The sequence below is a fragment of the Dipteris shenzhenensis genome, chromosome 1, assembly GCF_047967505.1.
Source record: "Dipteris shenzhenensis isolate YYH24624 ecotype China chromosome 1, Dip_SZ_1.0, whole genome shotgun sequence".
NCBI classification, from domain to species: Eukaryota; Viridiplantae; Streptophyta; class Polypodiopsida; order Gleicheniales; family Dipteridaceae; genus Dipteris; species Dipteris shenzhenensis.
Window position 1 is genome coordinate 32,313,093 of NC_141596.1, and position 25,155 is coordinate 32,338,247.

General features: G+C 49.8%; 1 protein-coding gene across 2 annotated transcripts in view; it reads right to left on the minus strand.

Moving 5' to 3' along the window:
• BIN4 (double-stranded DNA binding protein) overlaps window positions 1–17,823 on the minus strand; it is a 100,209-nt gene extending 82,386 nt beyond the window's left edge. For both annotated transcript variants that reach the window (XM_087381363.1, XM_087381355.1), the window contains exons 1-2: window positions 17,720–17,823; window positions 17,427–17,477 (exon numbers count right to left, since the gene is read on the minus strand). The gene's annotated coding sequence lies outside the window, so the exon portion shown is untranslated. The remainder of the gene's footprint in view (window positions 1–17,426; window positions 17,478–17,719) is intronic.
• Between the last annotated feature and the right edge of the window lie 7,332 nt (window positions 17,824–25,155).

Consider the following 25,155-nt stretch of genomic DNA (forward strand, 5'->3'; position numbering starts at 1 on the left):
GCTCCGCCAGTCGCCCCCGTGGAGCTCGAGTCGCCTACCCCTCAGCCTCCTCCCCCTCCCCCCCCGCTGGCAGGACACCCGGAGTCTACACCACCACCGGAGCAGGCTTCCATGGCCGCTAGCCCCTCAGTGGCAGACTCTGATGGGTCTCAGCCTCAGGAGAGAGCGCTTCCTCGAGACTTTTACAGATCAGGCCCCTGGGACTACTTGGACGTGGCCGACCTTGGGACCTTCCCGGCTTATCTCGACATCAGCATCTTCTTGCTCCGCAAAGGGGCGGATGGGAAGATTGTCGCCTTGGCCCCTAGAGATGGCCCTAGCTTCGCCTTCACGTTCCTCAGCGATGGCACCGAGACCTGGACAGACGACTCGGTTTGGGAGGCGCTCAGAGAGCAGACACACGCCCAGGTCTGTTCCTGGATAGGCCCGTCCGGTGGGCAGCTTCTCGAGACTCAGTGGTCCGAGGGCGATGTGCGCTTGCGGTGGCGCTGCGCCGCCAAACGCTTCCGACTGATTGTGATCCTCAGACCTACCCCGTCATGGCCTCTCCCCCAGGATGTCAGAGCTTGGTCCCATCAGAAACTCCGCACCTTCTATGGGATGACCACTTCAGAGATCTCGAGCTGGCTCGAGAAAGCATTTGTTCATGGCACCAAAGGCCTCTCGCCTTTGTTGAAGGTGTTGAAGGACGGGCAGGACGATCCCGTCTCCCCCTCCAAACCTTCTCATAAGCGGCAACGCCTCCATTCCGACATGCCTGATTCTTCATCGCCTTCGACCGCGAGCAGACAGTTGTTCGCAGCACCCCATCCCTCGCCATGAGCCTACACCTCGTATCCTGGAATGTGAACGGGTTTCACTCTTCTGGCACCCGTGGTCCCAGGAAGCTCATTTTGCGGCAGGAACTTCAGCCTGCAGTGATTGGTCGTTTGGATGTACTTCTGCTCCAGGAGCACAAGCTCTCTGCGGCTCATTCCCGTAGCTGCGGGAAGGTTCTCCCTGGACGTTCCTACACTTACTGGGAGCCCTCGATCGGCGCACAGGGGAGGAGTGGGGGTGTCTGTACCTCCGTGTGCGAGCAGTTAGCCCAGGGAGTTTTCGGTCATGGCACATTGATCCCAGGCCGAGCCCTTTGGGTAGGCCTGGATTTGGAGGGATCCAAAATTGGAATACTCAACATCTACGCTCCTACAGACCTCCGATGCAGAGCCACTTTCTGGAGGACACTTACAGGGATTCTTCCAGTCATGGATTCCTGGATTGTTGGAGGTGACTTCAACAATCTGGAGTCATTGGAGGACCAGCAGGGCAGAGGTCCGGAGTTTACAGGTATGGCTCAGGCAGAGCAGTCAGCTTGGGACTCCTTCATCTTCGTGACAAGAGGTAGGGACAGCTGGAGAGACCCGTCCTTCCGGCGTTGGCACGGGAGCCTGGACTTCTCTTGGGGCTTCCGCAGGGAAGGAGGCAGACTCCTGGGACCATGCGCCGGTACTCCTCTCATTAGATTCGGCAGCCCAGACCCTCCCCCCCCGGTCATGCAGGATTCCCGATTCTATTTTCTCGAGGGAGGACGTGCGTAGCAGTATTTGCAGTCTTTGGGACAGAGATTGGGGGGAGTGCACGGATTTGGTGGACTCAGTTGCGCAGGCTCTGCAGGAGTCCAGCCAGATCTGCCAGCTAGCAGCCCTACAGGTTCGTCAGGAGTGGTGGAGTAGAGAGAGAGCTCTTCGGAGGGACCTCGCATCCATTCAGCGACTCCAGCAGGCTTCCCCGGGCTCGGAGGAGCTTCGGATCCAGGCCCTTCGAGCCAGAGCCCTCCTGGAGGAGACACTCCAGCGCCGCTCAGAGTTTTCCTATCACGCCTCTCTCTCCTTCTGGGCCCGGAAGGGTGATCGGATGTGCAGAGAGTTCTTCAGGACGCATGGCCAGAGAGCTGCAGGTGATCAGCTTCGGAGTCTCAGGACAGCGGATGGTCACATCGTTACGGATTCGGGGGAGGTCCTGGGGTTGGCCACTGACTTCTACAGGACCCTCTTCCAGCAGGAGCCGCTTGCCCCTCGTGCTAGTCGTGCCCGTGAGGAGGTGTGGAGGCACATTCCATCCCTGGTCCAGCCTAGCATGCAGGCGATGTTGTTGGCGCCGTTTACCTCGGATGAGATGTTGGAGGCCTTGATGGCTATCGACGGACAGAAATGCCCAGGAGAGGATGGGCTTCCCCGAGCTTTCTTCACTTCCTTCTGGGACCAGATCCATCAGCCCCTCCTTGCAGCTCTGCAGGGGATTTTCAGCAGCGGTTTGATGCCAGAGAGCCTCTCTTCGGGACTGATTTGCCTCATCCCGAAGGGAGGAGATAGACAGGAGATCCGCCAGTGGCGTCCGATCACTCTCCTTACTACCGCCTACAAAATCCTCGCTAAGATGATCAGTGCCAGAGTTCGGCCTCTACTCCCAGACCTCATTCATGACACTCAGACAGGCTTTGTCCAGGATCACAGTATCTTGGATAATGTCTTCACCTTTTCAAAGGCGGCGGAGTGGGCTCAGCACAGTGGATCACACCTTGCCATTTTACTTCTCGACTTTGAGAAGGCCTACGATCGCGTGGACTGGGCCTTTTTGGAGGGGACTCTGGAGCGGCTAGGTTTCCCCGCAGGATGGATTCAGGGTATCTCACCTTTGTACAGGACAGCGTCTAGCAGGGTCATCATTGGAGGCAGGATGGGTGAGCGCTTTAGCCTGGAGAGATCAGTGCGTCAGGGTTGCCCCCTTGCTCCTTACCTGTTTCTTTTCTTCGCCGAGGCCATGACTTACTACCTTCGGGCGAGGTCTACCGGGATCCGGGGGGTTCGCCTTCCACTTCGGGAGGACACGGAGCTTCTGGACTCGGAGTACGCAGATGATACAGCCCTTTATGTCCAGGATGATGAGAGGATGCTAGAGAGGGTGCGGATGGCCTTGGAGGTCTTCTGCTCGGCCGCTGGTGCGAAAATCAACCGGAACAAGTCAGTTGGTTTTCTCACAGACCCTGGGGCGTGTTCTCAGTGGGGGCGATTTCTGGGTTTCAGATGGATTCCACGAGGACAGACAGCTAGATACCTTGGCTTCCAGGTTGGCCTAGACATCACGCCAGCTCAGCAGTTTCTCCCGGTGCTAGACTCCATCCGACGGAAGCTGGCTTTCTGGAGTACTGCTAAGCTGTCTCTTGCAGGTCGTGCCCTGGTAGTTAACCAGGTCCTTCTAGCCACGGCTTGGTATGTGGCTTCATGCTGGTGCTTCTCGAGATCCAGCGTGGCACAGCTCAGGAGGTTGGTTCAGAACTTCCTTTGGTCTGGGGAGGATGGTCTTAGAGATACCAGAGCCAGGGTTGCTTGGCAGACAGTCATTCTTCCGCAGGCTGAGGGTGGCCTGGGGGTTATCGATCCAGAGCTTCAGAGTCAGGCCTTGTTAGGCAAGCTTATCATCCGCGGTTTGACCCCGGGGGGGCAGACGTGGAAGATGTTACTTCAGCAGGGAATAGGCTCTTGTGTCCCGCGCCGAGGTGGAGAGTGGCCACCGTCCCTCAGGTGGATCTTCACTTCTGCCCCGCTCACTCAGCCCCGTTCTCCACTCGTTCGTAGCCTCCTCATGGTTTGGAGGCGGCTTTGTCTCAGTCTCATACAGTCCCAGCCCAGCTGTCAGGAGGAGATCGATCGCCAGCCGCTCGTCTGGAATGGGCAAGTCAGAGACGCCGAGGGCCTTCAGTTGGGGGAGAGATCACATATCAGGTGGGACGGTTGGATGAGGGGGCCAGCCCGGTCCCTTCGAGTTTGGAGGGATACGTACAGACATCTGGAGATGACCGATCTTGCAGTCGCAGCTGGAGGTGCACGTGGAGTCCAAGCGAGACGCACGGAGATTGACGGAGCGATCCCAGCCGCTTGGTTGGCTCCACCTGAGCCTCAGGTCCTCATGCCTGGAGACACCCGTTGGCTGGGACAGTTCACCCCCCGTGGCATCCCACTGGTGGTCGCAGGACGTTTGGATGACTCCTCTATCGCCTTCTTCGCGGTTTCAGGGGATGGACGACTCAGGAGAGAGGATGCGCTCATCGACCCCCTACTCCCGTGGCAGAGGGTTAGGGTCGTAGGCCTCCTGGGGAAGGTCTGGCGTACCGACCCTAGTATCGAGCAGGACCAGTTGCAGCTTTGGCGTCTTTGGCTATGGGAGGGACGGGCCTTGTCAGAGCTTGAGTGGGACCCAGGAGAGTGGTGGTGGCCAGAGATTGTGCCAGGACAGGGGCCGACTTCCTTCTTCGCTTACAGCACGACTCTGGGCAGGCGAGTTCTCGGGAGGATGCAGAGCCGCCCCCCCACCCAACGACCTAGCTGGTACGCACAGGGTATTTCCAGGTTCTTTTTGCAGGCATTCTGGAAGGCCTTGTGGGAGAGCTGGCGGCCGCGGAAGATCTCATACTTCCTGTGGCTTCTTGCCCACAAAGGTCTTCCAGTGGGGAGCTGGTTGAGGCAGATAGGCCAGGACGGTTGCTGTCAGATTTGCCATGCGGACGAGGAGTCACCAAAACACTGCCTGTGGAGCTGCACGCGCGCCCAGGAAGTGTGGAGGTGGACCTTCGGGCTTCTTACCCGCGTAGCACCAGAGCTAGGAGTGATCACTTGGGGCGCGTTCTGTTGGTGCAGCACCGCACCTGGTCTTCATCACTTGTTCGAGGCATGCCAGCAGGACCCCACCTTCCTTATCACACAGGGGACGTGGGGGCCGCTCGAGGGTATCCCACAGCACCTGGCAGAGGCTGATACAGGAGTTCGGGAGAGGCAGCCAGTCTGGGAGATTATCAGCAGCATTACAGGATGGCACATCTGGACCTCGCGCTGCGCGCAGATCCTCGGTGGCACTTCCTTATCGACTGCCCAGATCATGGCGGAGATTTGGAGTGAGATTATTCATACCCTCAGAGGCCAGTGGGACCAGATTCAGGGAGACTCCCGGGCTGGTCAGGAGAAGCGGAGACGCTTCCTCCAGGCTTGGGACACACAGAGCCTCTTCTTCGAGCAGACTACGCAGGGCCTTCGGTGGCACTACTCACCACCCCGATGGCTGTTCATTCACACTCAGCATATCCCTCCGTGAGAGTATGATTTATTATGCTACCTTTTAGGGCTGCGTCCGGTTTGTGAACGCAGCCCGTCAGCTATAAGCTGACCTCTTGTATTTTGTTCTCGAAGTAATATAATTAGCACTGTTTTTTCGGAAAAAAAAAAAATCTCTGGATTAGGAGAACAATAGGAAAACCATGCGCTCATGCAGTGTCTTGCCAAGAATTACTGTGATCGATCATGTGGAACAAACGTAACAATATCATTGAGGACTGTTGACAAAATAATTTGAATTATTGTGTTGACCGCCACTAGCAAAAGAACACAATGGCATAGAATGATCACTCCATGTTTGAAAACTTGTCCAAGCAGTAGAAATTTGGGATGTGATTGGAGCCTATAAGACGTGTGAATATTTTGATGGCTACATAACAAATTGCCACATTTGTTTTGAAACAAAAGAGTGTATATTCAAACTTCTAGTTAAGGTCTTCTATTTGGCCATCTAGGAAAGGACTTGAAAGTTCATATGGTGTGTTGTAAATGGCCAAGTTCAATATAAGATGTTAAGCCCTGTAGGCACCTGATGTTGGAATGGTCACCTCCCCATCTATGAGCCCCCAAATGAGGGGAGGTGCACCAGGGTAGGTTAGGAGCAATGTGGGCAGGAGGCGAGCCTGACACATGGGCAGCTCTAACATGGAATGCAAGGCTTCACATGGACAGCACATGGGCTGTCATGTGGGCAGCAAGCATACAAAAAAAAAACATGAAAAAGGGCTGCCACATGGGCAGCACATGGGCTGCCATGTCAGCAGCACAAGGTACCTAGCTGCTTGGAGAGATCAGCAACAGACTTGGAGCAGCAACAAACCTTGGAATCCTGCCAAAAGCACCTGCAATGCCACATGGCATGGTCTGGAGGTGGTTCAGCAACAGTACAGACAGGTTCATGGCCTGGAACAGATTTGAAAGGTATCTGTCAGCCTGTGTGGAGGTTTGGAGTAGGTGGAGCATGATGCACCTGCGGGGCCAGCACCAAGCCCCCAAATGAGCAGTGCATGGGAGAGGTGTACCAAGGTAGGTTAGGAGCCATGTGGGCAATAGGTGAGCCTGCCACATATGTCAGCAACACAATCAAAGAAGGTACGTGACTGCTTGGAGACATCTGCAATAGACTTCAAGTAGTAGTAGAGCATGGAATCCTGCCAGAAGCATCCACAATGCCACGTGGCATGGTCTGGAGGTTGTTCAGCAACAGTACAGACAGGTTCATGGCCTGGAACAGACCCGAAGGTATCTGTCAGCCTGTATGGAGGTTTGGAGCAGGTGGAGCCTGCGGAGGTAGCACCAGGAGCAACCTGGGATGTTGGGCACCTGTTTTATAGACCTTATAGGAGCTTGGTCTGATGCTAAAGGGCTGGGACAGAGCTAGCAAACAGGCAGGGAAATTGGAGCTCATAGACAACTGTCTCAAGACGAGATCTGGGCCAGGAAAGAGCTGGAAAAGACCCCGTCTGGGACTATACAGAGCCTGGGCCATTGGCAGGCTTCCACAATGGGATAGAAAAGAGCTGCAGACAAGGTCGCGTACACAGACCACCAAATCAGTTTCTAGGTCAGCCATTATAGCTGATTGGTCGGCTTTTTTTTGGGGGTCCCTTTGGGCCTATAAAAGTGATCCCTACAGGGCTCATTTGTCATCCATTGAAGAGGTGCCAACCCAGGAGTGTACAAGGGCAAAAGGGAAGTGGCTGATTGCTGGCTACAAAGGAACTCAACGCTCTTCACCATTCAATCGCAGCAAGGAAGACGACATCAAGGAGATACTTGTGCCTCAGTTTGGGCTGCATCCAGAGCAGCAGGGAGGTCAAGGATCTACAGCAAGCACTATCTTACGAAGGGGCTGTCCAGGAGGATCAGTCGGCAGGTCTGATTGCAAGGCACCACAGAGCATGCAGGCCAAGTGTTTTGTAAGTGCCAAGAAGGTAGGAGAACAGCTTTGGGTATGTACTGGGGTCCACATCTATTCAGCACTCTACTGATAGAAGGTGGGACATTGGACATCGATTTTGTTTTGTGTCCACACTGGATGGAAATATAAGTTTTGCTGGTTCTATATCTCTCTCTTGAGCATTGTCTAATTACTGTTTGCACATCTATTCAATACTCATTAAGGAAGAAGTTTGAGATTGAAATACACCACTGTGTGAGTTCCTGGGCTCCTAACTCTACTCTAAGGTTGGCTTCCACTGCGTATACCCTCTGTTGCTTTCTCTAACACCTGAACAAGGTAGAAAAGAGCTAGAGATCAAGATCTTCTGTGACTCTCCATGCAGGTAGAAAATAAATTTCAAGGAACCACATGTGGTGAAACTTCTCCAAAGTCTAGTAGTGAGCAATAACAACGGAAAGAAAAGGATGCAAATTGGTTGCATCCTGAGCCTCATTTCAGGGGGTATCACTAAAAAAATGAAAGAAAGGTTGTAAAGCGTAGCATAGGGGCATCCAAATAGTATTTGGTTTATGGGCTTGCCACAAGAGTAAAGCATCTAATAGCTCACCCATACCAATACTCATCATCTACTAACTACATAGACAAGAAAAGTGCTTTTGGTCGATGCAATTGGTTATCTAGAAGGAGGTGTCCATGTGTAAAATCCTCGCTTGCAAACTCTGCGAGTATGATATTGTGTGGAGTGCATGGCTTACCCTCGATAACAAGAGAGCATAATGTGTCACTCCCCAACAAACTTGTATCCACTTGCTCGGTAAATTTTTTTCTTTTACATTTTAATTTTAATAGCATGCTTTGCAAAAGTAGATGAAAGTTTTCCTACAGTTTCAGTTAGGTCATGGGAGCTAGGTCTAGCATTTGAGGGTGGACCCCCTTGCCTTGGGTTATGGGCATTCGTGACCCACAAGAGTGATGCCTTCTCTTTGAGAAAGGACATCAGAAAATCACACCCCACCTAAGTTCCCATCTTTGGGACCAATCAAATGCACAAATTGCAGACCAACCTAGCAACCATCCAAAAGAATGTCTCAGGATATTGGGTGTGAGCTAGGAAACATGATAGCTCAAAACAGGCTCTAGAGTAGATCAATGTATAGGACTACCTACTAGGACCCCAACGGTGAAGTCAGAATTCAATTCTGACAACTTTCAAAATTTAGGGTTTTTGGCTGACGTGGCAGCCTTGACATGTGGCAGCTCATGACACACATGGCAACCTATGGGGACATGTAGAGGGCCATGCATGGACCATGGCACCACTTGTCACTGCAAGAAATACAGCCCCCATGCAGCCCACCAAAATCCAAGGGGAGCTAGCCCCCATTCTTAATTGGGCAGAGGGTGGGCTGAGCCTATAAAAGAAGACCTTGAGCAGCAAGAGCATCCCTTCTTGATAGTGAAACTTTGAAACTAAAGTAACTTTATAACTTATATATACCCAAATGTTCTAAATATAAATAATAAAATGAATTATATTTTTTTGGGGAAAAACTTGACATTGACATGAAACAAAACCATTCAAAACATCAAAATTAATTACACCACTATGAATTGGAAAATGTCAATCCACAATTGTTCCACCCCACATTGTTTACCAATATTGCAGGGGGGATAAAAGTGACAGTATGCATGCGCTTCTCTGCACGCTTTCCTACCTTTTCACCATTTAAGGTAAAGTGAAAGAACTATGACATGCCATCCTCCATGACCAATAGGTGTTCCTGCGCGTCCCTGAGAGTTCATTGTGACGTGACGGTCACATTCTTGACATCTCCTAAATGAGAATCAATACATAAACTTACCCCTGTATTATCATCATCGTTAGAGTCAAGGGGAGGCCAATTTCCACCTGTTTTCTTCCAGTGCCTATACTGGAAAGCAAAATATAACATTTGGCGGGAGATGTCGTACTTGACAACCACATTGTCCTTACATACATGGCATTGAAATAGATCACCCTTTTGTTCACCTGACCTGCTTCCCCAGCAGCACTCTCTCTCTAAAGCATTACTCCCTTACAAGCTTTCTCTCTGTACTGTTCCAGCCCTTCTCACGCAGAAATCAGCCTCTTCTCTGCACTTTTGGGACAGCAACAGCATCTCCTTTTCATCTCCTAGCCTGTGAGCAGCCATTACATTGTCTCTCTAAAGCATTACTCCAATACAATCTTTCTCTCTCTAGCTTGAAACACCTCTTTCTGAGTTTTTCTCTCTCCAGTCCCAAGCTTTCATCTATTCCAGCAAGAGGGGCTGCAAAGACACCAAGGGCACCTTAACCAAGGCAACCAATGAGAAAGGGAGCTTGAATCAGAAATCTATGGTTTGAAATTCAGTTTTTCATTGTGATTTCTTTCCCTCTTCTAGAGATCTAGATTGTGCAACTAATGTGGGTTGAAGTGATGATCATGCAGGCATCTTCCTTGCCGATTGTGGTGCCCCTGGAGTCCATTTCTCACTAGTTCCAGCCTTTGAGTCATGTCTTGTAAATAGCTCAACTTGAGCATTCTGAGATCTGCAGTTGTGTCTTTGTCCTCTCTCTCTCTCTCAAGAGTCTGAGTCTAAATTTGCTCCCCGTCTACAATCCCAAAGGCAGTGCTGTCACTGGGAATAGCATCTGCAGAGCTGCTGCTCCTCCTCGCTCCCTTGCTGCACCCTCTCCCTCAGCCCGTCCCTCCCTCTCTCCCTTGCCCTCAGCCCCTCCCTCTCCCTCAGCCACTCCCTCCCTTCCCCTCCTCCCCTTCAGCCCGCCCCCTTCCAGCCCGCTTCCTCTCCTCCCCCTCTCAGCCTGCTCCCCCGCCCCCTCCCTGCCTGCTCCCCCGCCCCCTCTCTGCCTCTCCGCCCCCTCCCTGCCTCTCAGCCCGCCGCCCCCTGCTCCCCCACCCCCTCCCTGCCTCTCCGCCCCCTCCTTGCCTGCTCCCCCGCCCCCTCCCTGCCTCTCCGCCCCCTCCCTGCCTCTCAGCCCGCCCCCTCCCTGCCTGCTCCCCTGCCCCCTCCCTGCCTCTCCGCCCCCTCTCTGCCTCTCAGCCCGCCCCCTCCTCTCCCTCTCCTCCCCCTTCCCTTCACTCCCCGCTCCCTCTCCTCCCCCTCTCAGCCTGCTCGTCGCCCCCTCCCTGCCCCTCCCTCTCCTTCCTCTCCCTCTCCTCTCCCTCTCAGCCCGCCCCCTCCCTGCCCCTCAGCCCGCCCCCTTCCTGCCTCTCCTTCCTCTCCCTTTCCTCTTCCTAGCCTGCCCCCTCCCTCCCTCTCAGCCTGCCCTCCTCCCCTTCAGCCTCTCAGCCTCTCCCCTTTACCCCTCCCCTTCTCGCCCCTTCCCCCCGCTCCCTCCTCACCTCCTTTCCCCTTTTTTCTACCCCCCTTTATCCTGCAATTTTTTTTTGGAGCAGAAGGAGCCTCCAAATTGTTAGAGTCGGCCTCCTCACCTCGATTGGCGATGGATACTCCGTCAGCCAATCCTACTCCACCTTCACCGGCCGTGAAAACTATTACCTTTTCTAAAGACGAGTTGCAGCAGCTCAAGAAGGATGTAGAGATTGAATGCTCTACCACGTTGCTAGCACGCATCTTCGGGTCTCACCCCTCCAGATCCCAAGCCAGAGACTGGATGCTTGCGGCTCTCCCCCCAAACCTCACTCTACGATTGTTAGATGTTCGTCATCTGGGACGAGGTTTTTTCCAGGTTGTTTTTGACACTCCAGGGGAGCGAGCACTGTGCTCAAGGCTGAGTTTTTACACCTGGGACACAGGAAGATCTTCTTTAAAGCCTTTCATATTGGTTTCGACCCAGTGGAGGCAGATAAGGAAATCTTTTCGCTCTTCATCAGATGCCCCGGGCTTCCCCAGGTTTACCATCGACTTCTTTCTGTTATTGGGGAGCATTTTGGCACAGTTGCTGAGATCCCACCCCTCCTTGGGTTGCCATTGACTGCAGCAGAGGCAACCAAGGCTGATGGGGTACCTAGAGTTAGGGTCCTTTGTAAGGATCCTAACCTCAAGATGGATCATGTTATGATCCAGCCCCCGGATGGTTCCTTTTTTCGCCAGAGAGTAGAGATTTCAGGCAGACAAGACTAGTGCAGGATATGCAGGACCATTGGACACTTTGCCAGGGATTGCCCCAGGAAGAAGAAAAGGCCCAAGAAGCCCTCTAGTACAGCTACCGCCCCATGGCCTCGACAGGGGGGACAGGGGGGTGGTATAGGTCCAGCACTTGCTCCTCGGCCTCGACAGAGGAGTGGTACAGGTCCAGCACCTGCTCCTCGACCTTCGCATGGTGGTCCTCCTCAAGATGGTGGTGGTACAGGTCCAGCACCTACTCCTCGGCCTCGACAGGGGGGGGTGGTACAAGTCCATCACCTGCTCCTCGACCCCCACCTACCTCAAGGGCACGCGGCGCTCTCCAGTGGGTTCCGGCACGTGTGCAGATCCCTCCTTCAGTTCACGAGGGTACATTAGTGGACTCTGCTTCACCTCGAGCTGTCCCTCCAGTCTCACCTTGCACAGTCCGAGACGCTGAAGCTTCGACCTCCTCCCCGGTTGCAGCTTCTTCCCTAGATCCAGCGGTGCCAGACGCTGTTCTTGAGGCAGTAGAGGTCTCCGCGGCTGGGCAGACAGGCTGGGCAGACACAGGATAGAGAGCAATCCTCACTTCCTCCCTGGGATAGGGGGAAGGGGATGGTTTACACTATTGATCCTCTTCCCTCAGAAGGGATCCTTCGCACTCCGGTGTCTGGCTTGCTTCACAGGAACTCGTTTTCAGCCCTAGCAGATGGTTCAGATTTCCCAGAGGAGTTTGTGCCTGCTACTTTTGGGGAGCCAGTGGTTGGGTTTCCTGTTGACAGGGCTTCTTCTTCAGGTGGCAAGGTTCTTTCCCCTGTTGATTTTCCGCCACTTGGTTCCATCCCTCCCTCCTCGAGCAGGAGGTCTTCCCCTGTTGAGGGGTTTGTTTCCGCCACTAGGTCGGGTAAGGTGTTCCACTCTACATCCTCCCGTCGATGAGGATTATTAGTTGGAACATACAGGGCCTAGGTGGCATCCCACATCGCCGCCGTAGACAGCTGATCCGGGATCAGCTTCATCCAGGTGTTACTGGGGGTTCCATTGATATCTTATTTATTCAAGAGCACAAGCTGGATTCTAGAGATTGTGCCAAGTCAGGCAAGTTGCTTTCTGGGCATACTTTTTGGTCGCCTGCCTTGGGCACCAAGGGGAGCACTTCTATTTCAGTTTCGCAGTCGGTTCTCCCCTTAGTTGTTGGACACGGAGTCATTATTCCCTCTAGAGCTCAGTGGATTGTTCTTTTGATTGGAGGGCGTAAGGTTGGTTTCCTTAACCTGTATGCCTCCAACATAAGAGGGGAACGTGTCCTTATGTGGAAGACTTTGCTCTCCTAGGCCCCCATTGTGGATTCATGGGTGATTGGAGGTGACTTTAACATGGTCGAGTTACCATCAGACAAAAAAGGGGGTAGCGAAGGTGGACTTCACTCTTTGGAGAGAGCAGCTTGGGATGCCTTCCTTTTTCACTTCTGTGGCAGAGATACTTGGTGTGATGATGCCTTTCCAGCCACAGTCCCTCCTTCTCTTGGTCGAACAGGAGGCAGCACATGCCTATTCATGCACGCATTGACAAATTCTATGTAGATGACTGGGCACTAGACAGAGGTGGATCGGTATGCATTGCTGCTGGGGTTTCCACTTCAGACCACTTTCCTGTTGTGCTGGCTATCTCAGAGCCTCACTTGAGAGGCCGGTCTGCCAGCATCAGGATTCCAGATGCCTTTTACACAGAGGCAGCCCTGCAGATATGGGTTTCTCATGTCCAGGGTGGGCAGCCATATCCATCACATGTAGCCGCTGCCCTTTCTGGTATTAGCGACTTCTACCGCTCAGTTGCTTGTACCAGGAGACGAGATATTCTCAAACGTGAGATTGGTGTTCGCCAGCAGTTGGCAGCTTTGCAAAGGGAAGAGCAGAAACGGCCTTCAGATGCTTGGATTCAGGAGCGCCTTGCTGCAGCAAGGGCTCATCAGCAGTTATTGCTTGATCAGAGAGCAGAGTATGCCTTTCATGCACGGGAGTCCTTCTGGATTCAGATGGGTGGTAGAGTCAATAAACACTTTTTCTCTACTCTTGGCCCTAGACATAGTAGAGAGAGTGTATCCCAGCTTATTGACTCACATGGGGTTTTACAGATAGAGCCTGATGATGTCTTACGCATAGCTTCAGATTTCTATGTAACCCTTCTTACTGCTCATCCTGAGACACATGATAGAGAGGATGCTAGACAAGCTATTTGGCAGAGTATCCCTGTGTTGGTGAATCCGGGTATGCATGTTCTACTCGATGCACCTTTCACCAACACAGAGTTCAAGACTGCACTTTCAGCCCTTCACAAGGGCAAGTGCCCAGGTTCGGATGGCCTCACCCCGTCTTTTTTCATTGCATTTTGGGATATGATTGGAGACTATATTACTTCAGCCCTGCAGGCCATTTGCGACTCTGGCGAGATGCTTGGGTCGCTTACAGAGGGCCTCATCCACCTTATCCCAAAAGGAGGTTGCAGAAATTTAGTGTCCCAATGGAGGCCTATCACACTTCTGGGGACTTGTTACAAGATTCTGGCCAAGGCTATCAGCCTCCGATTGCAGCCACTTCTCCCTGATCTTATTCATGACACTCAGACGGGATTTGTGCATGGCAGAAGCATTTTTTATAACATTTTTTCTTTCTGGGAAGCTTCAGAGTGGGCCATGCAGAGTGGCCAAAATCTTGCCATTCTACTTTTGGATTTTGAGAAAGCTTATGACACAGTAGATTGGGGTTTTTTGGAGGGCACCCTTCTACGCTTTGGCTTTACTGATGCTTGGATCAGAGGTGTTTCCTCTTTGTACAGATCAGCCCACAGCCGGGTACTTATTGGTGGGGTAAGGGGTGAGAGATTTCAGATTTCGAGATCAGTCCGTCAGGGATGCCCCCTTGCTCCTTTCCTTCTTTTGTTCGTGGCCGAAGCTATGAGAATCTATGTTAGATCTCAAGCTGACATCTTTGTGCTGAGACTTCCCATCAGAAGGAAAGAGGAGCTACTTGACAGTGAGTTGGTAGATGACACAGCAGTTTACTTGGATGCCACTCCACAGATGCTCACTTCTTTCAGGACAGCATTGGATTTATTTTGCTTGGCGGCACGGGCGCAGATAAATTGGCATAAATCCAATGGCTTTTGGATCAGTGATGAGGACACTCCAGTTTGGGGGCTTGACATAGGATTCACTTGGGTTCAGAGGGGTGAGCCTATCAGGTATTTGGGCTGCCAGGTCGGCTTGGATATTTCTACCACGCAGCAGTTTGCTCCCATTTTGGAGAGCATCAGAAGGAAGCTTCTTTTTTGGAGCTCAGCCAAGCTGGATCTTGCCTCTAGAGTTGTGGTGGTCAACCAGGTCCTCTTGGCCACGGCCTGGTTTGTTTATTCATGCTGATGCTGTTCTAGGGACTGCATCATTCAGCTCAGAAGACCGATCAGAAACTTTCTCTAGAGTGGGCTTGATGGCACAGCAGATGCCTTAGCCAGGGTGGCTTGGGAGACCCTCATCCTCCCTACACAGGAAGGGGGTCTCAATATTATTGATCCAGATTTACAGTGCATAGCTTCACTTTGCAAGATGGTGGTGCGGGGACTTATGCCAGGGTAGGAACCGTGGAAGGACTTTCTTATCAGCAGCATACAGAGGTGCACACCTTCTTCAGGTGGAGACTGGATGAGCAGTGTTGGGTGGATATTCACCACAGCACACCTCAGATCACCTTCGTCCCCTCTCATGGTTGCCATTCTGAAAGCTTGGGCCAGTTTCAGAAGCACTCTTCGGAGGATTCCTCCTTCCTCTCGGGAAGAGATTGATAGGCAACCCATCATGTGGAATGACAGTATTTTAGATGATCATGGCAGACCACTGGGTGCCTCACTCTACATGCAGTGGTCCAGGTGGGAGAGGGGACCTGCATCTTCTATGGGGTCTTGAAAAGCTTTCCGCATGCTTCCAGAGGAGACCAAATCAAGGTTGACTGGACATCTCAGAGCGAGTGCAGGGAGGATCTTGCAGATTGAGGCAGCCCTTCCACAGGTTTGGGTAGACACAGATGATATGCCACTCACTTCCTCCACTTGGGCAGGTACTTTTTCGAGAGGCGGTGTTCCGCTTCAGGTTTTGGCCTTTCGAGATGCACAGGAGGATGCTTTGGTTTTTAGTGTCCAGGATGGTGGCAGATTGCTCAGGTCCACAGAGGACATCTTGCTTGAGTCTGCTTTTCAGCCTATCAGGGTTGTAGGTCTTTTGGTGCAGGGATCAGATTCAGAGTGGTTCCTAGACCCAGACCCCCGGCTACTCTCCACCGGGTCTTGAAGGCTCTGGCTCTATGGGGGAGTTCCCATCAGGTATTTGCAGTGGGACCCCGAAGAGTGGGAGTGGATTGACACAGGGCATCGAGAGAAGAGCATTCTCTTCTTTCGTTACACTGTCAGCAATGCCAGGAGATATCGGCTCAGTAGTAGAGGTTGGAGACCTTCCAGAGTTCCTCATTGGGAAACTTTTGATATCATTGCGGATCTGCAGAGGTGCTTCTGGAGGAGACTCTGGAAATTCCACAGGAATAGAAAGATCACTATCTTCTTTTGGCTTTCTATCCATGGTGGGATTGCAGTGAACCTTTGGAGGTCCAGGTTCGGAGCCGACCCTACTTGCCCTTGATGCCTTTCTGCTTCGGAGACTATTCAGCATTGCTTATGGGATTGCAGACAGGCGAGGATGATTTGGATGGGGGTAGCCAGGATTTTCACTCACTTTGCCCACTCCCCATTTTTTATGACATGGGGCTCAGTGGCTTGGCTTTCTCTTACAGGACCTCAGGTTTTCTATGAGAGAGTTGACTCCTCTCGGGCCATTTCGGTTCGACGTCATCGGATTGAGTCCTGTTCGTTGGATGTGGTACCACACCTTCCTTTTACAGCTGTACATGCCTCTGTGGATACTTCTTGGGAGATTCTAGCGAGCATAGCATCCTGGCATATCTGGAAAGCCAGATGCACAGAGGCTTTGGAGGGTACTCAGGTTCATCCCTCGCACACATTGGCTAGTATCTGGACAGACACCGTACATACTTTGATGGCCGTATGGACGGGTATGCAGGGAGACTCCAGTGCAGCCTCAGCTAGAAGGGCTTCTTTCTTCAGGGAATGGAAGGATTCTCCTTTCTTCTCTGAGACTATATGCCGCTAATAAAGATGTCCTTCCAAGGCTCTTGCCCCGGCATAAATCCCCTCACCACCATCTTGCAGAGCAAGGCCCTGCGTTGTAAATCTGGATCTGTATATCTGTAAATCTGTAAATCAGCTACCCCTCTACAATCCAAAAGCATAGAAACATCCAACCAACCCTAGATGGCAAAGCATAACTCCTCACCCATTCCATTTTCCTAGCTACACAGCACTCACTTCCTTACCTGACCAAGACCAGAGGAAACACCCTCCACAGATCCGGTACTCAGAACGGTTGGTAAGATAAAGAGTGCAAATGCTGGCATTCTAAGACCAAACAAGGGCATCCAGACAAGAAAAAACTAAAAAAGAGTACCCACGCTCAATGTGATGCAAGAAACAATAGTTCATTGTGCAATACAAGTGGGAACTCTTAAGCATCCTCTAATGGAATGCAGACCCACTATAATGAAAAACACCTCCATGGCAGCAAGCACAAAACTCAACTGCAATGGCATATATTTCTGCTTGTGAAATGCCTTACCTGCAGAAGTCAAGATTTGCTGCCTTACCCATCTTCCGGCAATATCCATTGCACTTCTTCCTCAAAGGCACCCTTAATGTTAATATCCCAAAGCCAAAATCCCTAAAAGGTAGGGAAACCTTCATAAAAGGCACCTGCTGGAAGGAAAGTTTTAATGGGAGATGGCTCCTACACTAATGGGATATATAAGCTCTAGTGTGCCGAACCCCCCCTGATTTTACCTTGTGCGCCGACTCAACTTTTTAAAAAAAACTAAAATTGATGTGAAGACACCAAAGCAGTCAATATGTTCCTCTAGTCAACAAAATACCGAAATCACTAATCAAAATCAAGTGAGAGGGGAGAGGCAAAGGAGAGGTTGCTTAACAATTTTCATGCATTATTATAACCAAGAAAGTGGATGACACACAGGATTGCTGATTGGTCTGAAAAGAAATCTGGCAGGAGTGATGCCTAATCCTTTATCAAAAGACCATACAACCACATTATCATTTCCAGTATGACAACTGTGGAAATAAATGGAGACTTACCTTAGACCTGTGAACTTTATCCCCAAACACTAAAGGTAGAGCGGATAAAACCTGCACACCACCAAAAGGACCAAAAGGACAATGAAAAGCAAGGGCTAAGTCATGACAATGCAACTTTTCAGGTAGTTAAAACCATCATTGACCTTATGTATCACGTAAACATCTGCATTATGGAATCCTCTTCTGTTACAACTTAAATTCTTGCATTTATGACATCCTCTACTCAGCTGATGTGCTTGTGAGCAGAGAGATCATCACCAAAAAAAAAAAACCATTCAAGGTCATGCTCTCACTCGTTTTGTTCGGCGCTCTTGCCCTTCAGCTGCATCTTCTTCATGTACCTGAATAGACGAATGTTCCCATTATTTCAGGCACATTTGCAGAAGGTTAACTAAAAACATCATCACCCAAATACCTTCGGCAAAACTCCCAGAACTGGGCCTGCTTTTATCTGATCATCCTGATCTACCTCCATCTCCTCCTTTGGCTTTCTTGATGATTGGCTCGGCACTTTAATGTTTCTTTCATTTCCCTTGAATATGGGAACATCTTTCTTAGATGACTGAGTCCTTGTGGAAAAGACCTTTTGTCCCTCTTCACTGTCATCCTCATTAGAATCTAGGTCCACTACGTGACCAGCTCCAATCCCTGAATCCCTCTTTATAGACTGAGCAAAGTCAAGATCTTTATTGTTCGAGTGTGATTTCCCCAACCTTGATTTCTCTTTGCGAGTTGTATCATGTGATGAGGTCGATGTTGAAGAGGAAGGTAACGTTTGGAAGTCCTTCAACGGACTCTGGCAATGAAGAGACAAAACTCAAATCATGAAATTTGAATAACTTTGCAACAAGAACAAAATCACACGCGAATCCCAGGAGGACACAGGGTCAGCACAGCACAAGGCAATAAATATTTAACTATAGCACAACGTCAATCAAGCTTTCAAAGCCCATTAAACATGGTATCAGCTAAATATGGAATTGAAAGTCTAACAAAGCACCTACTGAGCTCCCTGTGCTTTTATCCAAAGCACACAATTACTATAATTTTGCTCACTTTGAAGCTCTTCGAGTATTATGTTCATCTCAAATAGCAAAATGGCAGATGCAGCAAGGACCAGATAGTTGTTGCCAAGAGAATTATTTTGACATGAGGGATAATTCCCCGTTCCAATACAATAAATTCCAAGGACCAATGTTCTACCAAAGCAGTCACACAGCTTGCAACAGTTGATCCCTATTCTTCAGTCAGCTGCATATGAAAGAACCTAGCTTGGTTGCAGACAATGGGAGGTCATTTGCCATGTACGCTACATTTGCCACGACAACAACAACAACAATGATGATGATGATGATTGTGTTATGGTCCACGGGATGCCAAACACAAAATATATAGCTTTTAAAACATATTGCAATAATTGCAAAAAATGAAGTGCAAAGCACCTCCATTACTAGCCAATGCAAACCGACAACTCCTCATCTCAAATACAGCAAGAATTGATTTATCAACAGAGTGTGTTTAAATATGAGTAACACACACACACTTTTTTTTTGTAAAAGAAACTTTGCATTCATAGCTGTCCGAGAGTGGGACAATAACACACACATATACCTAGATGAATCCAGGAACATTCCCAAACTCATCCTCTAAAAACACAACATAGTGCAGTTTCAATCTCACGATAGTCACTCATAAGATTGAAAACCATAAACTCCATCACGCCTAGTAGGGACTAGCTACTATGACTCCCTACTAACGTCATCAGCGCCCAAAGTGGGGGTAGACCATAGTATAAAAATATGCTCAAGTCCAAGATCTATTAATGTCATCCCCTTTTGCTCTCTATGGGGCACGAGAGCATCGGAGCTAGCCTAACATTGTGATGCAATAATGAGGGTGCCTCTAATGTGGTGAGAACTCATCGGGCCTATGTCTAGTCTCTTGGCGGTCTAACCTCTCTCAAGAGTGGGCTTAGGGTGCTAATCATGACAGCCTTCCCTAAAAGAAAATGTGAACCCCTGCTCTGGAGGAGCTGCCCCACATCAGGTCTCAATTGTAGTAAGGAGGAAGGAAGTAGGAAGGGGCACAGAGGAGAAGAAGGGCAAATGAAGGGGAAAGAGAAGGTGGGGATGAGGGGCAGCATGACGAGCAGGGAGGAGAACCTTAAGCCTGTATTCAAGCTGCAACTGCTTGTGAAGACTATACGATTTCATTTCAGTCTCTCCCAAACGAGCATTTCTACGCAAAAAATGCTTAGACAATCTAGCTGATAGGGCAACGCACCACTGGAGACGGAATGAATTTATTGCAATATCGGCAAGCCGCAACATTGACGAAAATGTCGCAAGGTAAAACTTGCACGTCTGCTAATACGACAGGAACATATATTTAGATGAACCAGGAACATGCCCAAACCTCTGAAAACCCAACAGTACAGTTTCAATCGCATGACCAAGCAGCATAAGTTCCTCTTATCAGACATGAACGTGTTTTAGGCAGCATCCTTCGTTTAAGATCCAAGTTTGCATATGCTTTGCGTGTGGCTTTTTTAGCTAAGTTTAAGACAATAGAATAATGTTTTCATACATGAACGGCTCAAAGGAACAAGAATTTACTTTTTTTGCTACAAGTCCCTCAAAAACAAGTACTGAGGTGTAAATGGAAGAATTTGGAAAAAAAGCTGAAACTGAGAAACTGAAATTCATGGCAATGCGGACGTTAAAACCTGAAATGTGCGCAGCCAATCGGGAGAAGCCTCCCTCTCGGGAGAGCTATCATCCATGCTTGGAGATTGCAACGCTTCAATCTGAATAGTCAAATCAGAAGCTCCAAAAATTCTTTGAAATTTTGCCCCACTTGATTTAACACAGCAGAACGACCAGTAACTTGTCAATATGGCAGATTCTGCACGTTGTTAGCCTGGAATAAACGGCTTCAGGCCTATCAAAAGCTGGCTATCGCTACTATGTAGTGCTTCTTCTCTTCTCTTTAAAATGGTCGATGCTGCTATATATGTATCATGCCATGGATTCAAATAGCAACCTGTAAAGTAGTATGTATACAGAAAAAAGAGAGGGATGCTGAAGAAAGGTAGGAGAGGAGCTCAATTAGTTTTCTGAATCAAGATTTTCAAATCGCTTTTGGGGGGAATTCTGCATTGTAACGTAACATAAAGACTTCCCCTACACAGACAATCCCACCACGCCCCTCTCTCTCTCTCTCTCTCTCTCTCTCTCTCTCTCTCGATACTAATCTTCTGCCCTACACAGCAATTCCGCACTATGCTGGTGTTCTATGAGCCTCATTCTCCAGCGATGATGCTGCTTTGCCGCAGCTGAACCGAGTAGTTATTAGTAATTATGTCCCCCATAAGAGTGTGATTTTATCGTCATAAGGTCAAAAGAACCATTCCGCTCATTTGAGCACTTCATCCTATTAATGGTATTCAAATGTATTCCCTTCAAAGATCAAATGTATTCCCTTCAAAGACTCAAAAGAACTAGAATTGGTCATTGGTTTAAAAGGTCGTCACAAGCACACTTGTCATCATTCTATGCTTTTCAATCCTTAAAAAAGGGATCCCATTCTGGCTACCAGGGCCTTGAGGCCAAGGTCCACAACAGTCGCTATTGCCATCCTAAACCCATCCTAGACCACTTCATACAGGATGGGAGTAATGATGACAAATAGATTACTATCCTAAACCCTTGCTAGTCCCATCCATGTGCTAAGGCTCTTTTAGTTTGGGTATGTATTCTCCATAAACCGTTTTCTCCAATTCGTCTAGATATTATGAGAAAACAAGGTTTGATGTCAAGTGATGGCAAAGTTTGAGAATTCATCTTGAAAATTCATAAATTCTAGGGTGTGCAAATTCTTTACCTATAGAGACAAAAGTAACATTTTTTTGTGTGTGTAGAGTAGTGGCAAAGCTCCGCTTGTACTTGCATAAGGCTTGGAATAATCTCTCTTAGGAATCCTCAACATGCACGTCCTACTTGTTGCGACTCCTACATGCATGTTCTACATACGATTCCTACATGCATGTTCTACATGCAAGTCCTACTTGCAAATCCTGCATGCATGTTCTACATGCAACTCCTACATGCAACATGCAACTCCTACATGTAACTTGCAACTCCTACATGCAACTTCTATATGCAAGTTCTACATGTAGAGAGAGAATATCTTACAATTCGTACATGTAGAGAGAGAAGCTCTCCAACTTGTATAAATACCCCATAATAGAATGAAGCCCACACTCTTTGGAGCATCGTGTTGAGTTCTACGTTGGTATTCCAAGCAATTTTCCAAGTGTCCATGATTCCTTGCACTCCACATCCAAAAGCATGTCCTAACCTTGCAACTCCTCCTCCCCTCTCCTCCAACCTTGCAACCCATCCTCTCCCTCTCCTCCTCCTCCTCTCTCCTCCTCCTCCTCCTCCCTCCTCCTCCTCTTTCCTCCTCCTCCCTCCTCCCTCCTTCTCTCTCTCCTTCTCCTCCATGCTCTTACATCTTCATCCTCTCCCACTTCTGTGCTCCCCCTAAACCCTTAGTTCCTCAACCCTTAACCTCCATGATCTACGAAGGGGATGAGTTCTCCACCATGTACTCTACCCTAAACCTTAGATCCTCCTTCTAACCCTTGAACCTCTTCTAAACTCTGGAACCTCTCTTCGAACCTTGGAACCCCCTTCTAAACCTTGAATCTCCCTCTAACCCTTAAACTCCTCCTAAACCCTTCAACCCTAATGAAGGTAAAAGCCTTCATTACCCCCACTATGATGATGCACGTTCCTTTCACACATGCGTGCACTATGTTTGCTTACCCCACTTAAGACTCAAGGTCCTAAGCTACACTTATACTACAAACGACAGCATTGATATATCTCTAGGTGACAAAAAGCCTTGGAACCCTGCATACTGAGATCACCCTACTCTTCCTGCAGAAGCCGTGGGAAAGAGCCAATATTTGGCGCCGCTATCGGTGAGACTAGCATCTCAAGTAACGAGTAAACATACGAAGTATGTGTAAAACACGAACTACTATGAACTTTCACGAACATAACACTCACGGGCAAGGAGAGTAAAATTTTTCCTAACTCTAGCCAAACATACCAACCCCAAGCATTAACCTTAGGTTACTACCTTAAGAAATTTCCTTTATTTCTTAAAAATAAGCCACTTGATAAACAAATCAAGCTAGGTAATGGGCACGAATGCGTAGAGCTTGCACTTTCGATCATTTCACCTTTTTGCAAAAGAGCGATCCGAGCTAACCATGAAAAGTTATGACTTGGAAAGCGTTTAGGGTTTAACCCTAAACCTACACCCATTTCATATAGAAACCCACTCCACCCCCTCATTCTTCTTCTTTCACATCTAGCCTCCATCCTCTTCCCCATTCCAAGCCCTATGCAAGACACTCCTCCCTCTCCATCGACTACCACCCTACTCCCATCCTCACACGGTGAGTTATTTCGAGCCCTTCTCGTAGCGATAACCTAGCCATCCACCCACCATCTATTTGCCATCAACAATCCCATTACATCGAGAAAGACTTGGAGGGCGTTAAGCTGACCATCTCTTCGTCCCTTTGGATTTTTGCCAAAGTTTTCTGTCCATCAAGTTCCTCCACCACCATCCCCTCCACCCCTCTCCCCCTCTACCCCCTCCCCCCCCCCCCCCCCCCGCCCCCCCCGCCCCCTCCATCTACCCCTTTCTCCCCCTCCATTTCCCCCCTCCCCCTTCACCCCCTCCACCATTCCCTCCAACCCCCCTTCCCCCCCTCCACCATCCCCTCCAACCCCCCCCTCTCCCCCCCCCCCCCCCCCCCCCACCCTTCATTCTCCCCCCCCCTCCAATCCCCCCCCCCCCCTCCATTCCACACCCCCCCCCCCCTCCACCCTTCCCCCCTTCTCCACCACCCCCTCCATACCCCCCCCCCCTCCCCCCTTCTTCCCCCCCCCCCCCCCCGCTCTCTCTCTCTCTCTCTCTCTCCCTCTCTCTTTCTCTCTCTCTCTCTCTCTCTCTCTCTCTCTCTCTCTCTCTCTCTCTCTCTCTCTCTCTTCTCACCCCCTCTTGGCCGCACCACTTCTACACCTACCTATCTACCTATCTAAAGGCTTAAGCCTTGCCTTGCAGCCTGCTCGTGCAATGCCCGTAATTGGCAGCACAGCCAACCGCCAACAGCACGCCTGCCCCACGATGCCTCAGGGGCGCCTCCCTCGCCTCAGCCACCTAAGGCCTTCAAAGGCCAAAGCCTAATCCTTCCCCTCTTGCTTCTACAACCCCCCCCCCTCCTCTGTTCGCGAAAAACTCCCCCTCTCAGATGCCGCCGCCGCCCGATGCCCCCCTTGTTTTTTTTGGGGGGGGAGGGGGAGAAAACCCTAATTTAACCCTAACCTAACCATAGTTAGCTTAGTACTAACCTATGTTAGGTTTGACTTACCTTAGGTTAGTTGACTAGTTAGGTTAGGTTAGGTTAGGTTAGCCTGACTGTAGTATAGTTAGTTCAACTAATTGTGGTTAGTTTAGCTAACTAAAGTCAATTTGATCCACAATTATAGGTTAGGTTAGATTAAGCTAGGTTAGAGTAACTCACAGTTAGAATAACTGGATAAGCTAGTCAGACTAACTGGAAGTGCCTTAGTTACTCCCCCTCAGTTAGACTTAAAGCCCATTCACAACAAAACTTAAGACCAGGACCCCCCCCCAAAAAAGGCCCATTTTACCCCTGCTTCAACCCCTCGTAACTCATCCGTTTGAGACCCAAACTAGACACGGTTTAAACCACAATTTCATACACAGAAACACCATGCTATGAGGCATTTTTCCAACCCATTGCACACCATTTTGGCATTCCTAGCACTCATCAATTTGCACCCCGTTCGTGAACCTTCGATTAACGATCCGTCTACACCGGCACATTTCCCTACACACGTGGGACAATCTTAGGCACATTATAAACACAATGGTCCCTACAACACTAACACATCTCTAACCCCCCTAACACAACTACATCAACACCTGCACTTGCGGCGGCAGAGACACCCTTTGCAACTCTCGCCCAATTTGCATGCAGCTATGCTCTGGCCAATGCCTCCGACACCAAGGCTCGCCAAATCCACATACACCTTTGCTGCGGCCAACGCCTTCGACAATCCTCTACCCCGATTTCCCCCCTGAAATTCAAGAAATCCCATTGACTCCTCCACGACACAACATGGCCACCATCACCGACGATGATGGGGATATTGACCTCGATGTGGAGGGTAACAATTTCTTTAATCGTAACAATAATAACAATCAAGGCAAGCACCCCTTGGGCAAACTCAAACTTCCCAAATATAATGGTAGGGGCGATCCAACCCAATTTCTCCAACATTTTGATGCCGCATGTCGAGCGGAGGGAGATCAATCCAATGAAACCAAGGTCGTCTGGTTCCCCATGGCCTTAACTGATGAAGCGTTAGAATGGTACCTAGACCTCCTAGTGGAAGAGAGAGCCACATGGGACTGCTTCAAACAGAATTCAAGAGGCACTTTCAAACGGAGAAACTACAAAGATGATCCTGCTATCCAACTAGGCAAGATCGAGCAAGGTCGCCCAGAAGATGTACGCATGTACTTGGGCAAGATGAAACGATTAATTGCCAAATGTGACCCACGTCCCGATGCAAGGTACCTCATGGCTTGGTTCATTGCAAGACTAAGGCCAAAAGAAGGC